The sequence below is a fragment of the Microcebus murinus genome, chromosome 5 (genome assembly GCF_040939455.1).
Source record: "Microcebus murinus isolate Inina chromosome 5, M.murinus_Inina_mat1.0, whole genome shotgun sequence".
NCBI classification, from domain to species: Eukaryota; Metazoa; Chordata; class Mammalia; order Primates; family Cheirogaleidae; genus Microcebus; species Microcebus murinus.
The window spans coordinates 26,475,102-26,479,200 of record NC_134108.1 but is presented as its reverse complement, the minus strand read 5'-3'; positions in this window follow the sequence as shown (position 1 = coordinate 26,479,200).

Sequence of the window (4,099 nt, the reverse complement as noted above, 5' to 3'; positions counted from 1 at the left end):
ATTTAACCCTTTGTACTCGCTTGCTTTTTTTCTCGATTCCTTTTTTCTACTCGGGATTTAATTTTTTAAATACCCCAGATTTTACAAAGCGCAGCAGTAGAATAGAAAACTGGAGTTTCTTTTCATACAAACATATTTATTTGGATTTTTTTATATTTCAAATTATTGATACATTCAAAGACTAATTTTAATCTCTATAATTTTTGCTAACCATGTCAAGTCACAGTCGACATCCGAGTGCAAAGGGTTAAAATTACAGGATAAGAAATATAGGGAGATAAGAGAAGATAGCCCAGAACTGAACCCTAAAGAATCCCCAGCATTTAGAGATTTGTAAAAAGAGAAGGAGCTAGTAAGGAGGCAGAGGAAGAACAGCCAGTGAGATAGGAAATGAGTGAAATTGAGTATATTGGTTATCTATTGCTGCATAACAAATGTCCCCAAAATTTAGCAGCTAAAACAATATTTATTATTTCTCAGCTTTGTGGGTGAAGAATCTAGAGTAATTATCTGAGTGGTTCTGGCTTAGGGTGTCTTATGAAGTTGTGGTCAAGCTGTCAGCTGGGATTGTGATCATCTGAACTCTGCAGGATTCACTCCAAGATCATTTATGTGGTTGCTGGTAGGTTTTAGTTGCTCATGGACTATTGGCTGGAGACCTCAATTCCTCACCACATGGACCTCTTGAAAGGATGCTGAGTGCTCCCATGGCATGGTAGATAGCTTCCCCCAGGGTGAATGACCCACGAAAGGGAGAGAGAGCCGATGACAGAAGCTGCAGTTGTTTATAATCTAATCTCAGCAGTGACATATCTTCACCTCTGTTGTATTTTATTTGTCACGCAGACCAACCCCTAGTATGATGTGGAAGGGGACTACACAAGAGTGTGAATACCAGGGTGTGGAGATCACTGGGCTGTTGGAGGCTGACTACCACACCAAGAGAGCCAAGTGTTTCAAGTGTGTGAAGTCAAAAAGACAAGGACGGAATAAACTTATTTTTGGTCTGCAGTTTGGTCTGCAAAAAACTCTAAGGGAGTGCAATAACTGCACCCCGCTGACTGAGGCTGCATAGGAATACTTAAAGACATAAACACCTCAAACATCCACCGGCTACTTCATTTCACACCCATCAATTACAGATAACTCTCCTTCTACCTCTTTACAGTAGCTCACAATCCACAACCATTCGGACACTTCCTCAAGTAAACTTAAAATAAAATATTAATTTATCTTAAAATATTTTATTCCTTGCCTTATCTTCGTTGTAGAAAAAAAAGAAAAACATTGTGTTTATTGTAGTATTTATGTATTTCAAAACCATTTAATGTATGTAAAACTCTGCTACCATTTTTATTAGGTTCCTATCTTTTTTTTATTTGTAACTGGAAAAGTTTTTGAATGTTATGCCCCAACTGCATTTTCCCTATAAGCCCTGTGGTTTTTATTGTATGATTTGCATAGTGCAATGATTTTTAATGAACATATATGTTGCATTATAGCAGAACTGACTATATAACATTCAATACGTAGTCCCAATTTTAAAAGTAAAGAAATTGAACCATGAAGAGGCAGAGCATCTTGCCAAAAGTCACATGGCTATTAAGCAAGAAGCTGAGATTTTATCAACAGTCAGTCTGGCTCTAAAGTCAGTCTGGCTCTTTCCACAGCAGTTATGACCCACAGAAGCACTTATAATAGAGATAATATTAGATCAACCTTACATGTTGTTTTTAGTTTTTTGTCAATAAGTTTTCAATTTTATTATATGAAATTATGTATTTACCAATAGAAATAGAATAAATTGCTTTCTGTATATGTAGTCACTTCCACTAGTTAAGCAAATACAGTATTATTTCCTTCAAATATATGATAATCACTTTCACAATTCTGGTTAACAAATAAACAAACAAAAAGAAGATATCTAGATTGAACATGACTTCAAAGCTAACAAGTACTTCTAGATTTTGGCAACTATGGTTATTTTTTTACTTTTTTGAGACAAGGTCTCACTCTGTCGCCCAGGCTAGAATGCAGTGGCTTCATCATAGCTCACTCCAGACTCAAACTCCTGGACTCAAGCAATCCTCCTGCCTCAGCTTCCTGAGTAGGTGGGACTACAGGTGGCTATACAATAGAACAAGAGGAATGAGAAAAAAAAGCAGAATTAGATACGCTAATCTTTCTCACTGGCTGGGGCAGTCATAAACATATAAATTACCTTCATGGAAGGCATATGCCCTCCCACCTTCCAAAGAAAAGCAACTGTGTTACCATCACGAAGGTGATCAAATTTTGAAAAGCTAGATAAATTGTGGTGCCATATTTTGATCTGTTATTCTACACATTTTTCATCAAGATAGAAAATAGGGCCGGGCGCTGTGGCTCACGCCTGTAATCCTAGCTCTTGGGAGGCCGAGGCGGGCGGATTGCTCAAGGTCAGGAGTTCAAAACCAGCCTGAGCAAGAGCGAGACCCCGTCTCTACTATAAATAGAAAGAAATTAATTGGCCAACTGATATATATATAAAAAATTAGCCGGGCATAGTGGTGCATGCCTGTAGTCCCAGCTACTCGGGAGGCTGAGGCAGAAGGATCACTGGAGCCCAGGAGTTTGAGGTTGCTGTGAGCTAGGCTGACGCCACGGCACTCACTCTAGCCTGGACAACAAAGCGAGACTCTGTCTCAAAAAAAAAAAAAAAAAAAAGATAGAAAATAAATCACCAATACCACACCTGAACCCTCTATGCTTCTCCAAACATTTGGTCATGCTCTGTTTATGAAAATGCCTGGATCTTTCCTCATAAAACCTAAGAAATTTCAGGAGAAAATGTATAAGAGGAGAATAATTCTTAGACTAGGCTTAAAATTTACAGAGAGTCTTGACATAAATCCAGGTCATGAGCAAAATTCTAGACATCTTTGGAAATGGCTTGTCCTTTCCAGTATAAGTTATATGATCTTATACACGGTCATAAGAATTTTACCTTGAACAATACCTTGGCTATTCTACAAGCACTTTAGTGGCCCAACAGTTTGCTTCTCCATCCTATAGCCATTCAAAAAGAAAACTGCATTAGAATTCTTTATTAATAATGAATTAGTGAAAACTTATGTAATGAGAATATACATATATAATCATTCTGCAATTGATTTCAGTGCAGAATAATTTTTTTTTCATGAAAAGGAAAGGTCTTCTCTTAACTACTTTATCTTATTTCTAATAAAACTAAGTCACATGTTCAGCATATATTTTTTTGCCACAGAAACAAAATGTTATATTTTGTTCTATAAAAGAATTGTTTTTTATAGCATATTTCACTATATCTAAAAAGCTAAGATGTAAAAATCACTATTTTTTAGTACCAATAAGAAAAAAAATACTGCACATTAATAGTCTTCATCAATTATTGTATACATCTGTTTCAGAGTTGTTAAAATTTGCAAAAGTGTGCATCAAAAAAATAATGAAAAATGTTATATGATTATATCATAAAGTCAATTTAATTTTTAGTGTCTATATAACTACAGCATTATAGTAGAACATTCTTATAACAAGTTTATTATGAATTTGCTGCCAGTTATGTTTCTTTAATTTAGAACAACTTTTCCATCTAAGTTAAAATATAGAAGACATTCTAATTAAGTATTACTTCTTTAGTAAATGTTATTTTAAAGAGAAAACAAGTGAAAGAAGTGAGCCAAGGAGAAACTACATGAACCGTGGAAACAAGCAAACAAGTAAATTAACCTTAAAATAATCAGAAAATTATCAACTCATGCCTTGGAAATGGTTAAGAAGTAAACAACAATAAACAAAACAGTTACAAAATTAAGAAAACTGATCTTCTTTAAATGACTTTTATTTAGAGAGAGAGAAAGAGAAAGAGAGAGGAGGAGAAGAAAGAGAGAGAGAGAGACTCTTCAAGCCAAAAAATAATTAGGGAAGTTACTTTACAATATTTGAAGAAATTAAGTGATTAGCTTTTCCTTGCTTCTCAAGAAAAGTAAAAAAAGAGCCTGGGCAACGTAGCAAGAAGTTTCTTAAAAATAAAAATTAACTGGGCACAATGACTCCTGCCTGTATTCCCAGCAACTCA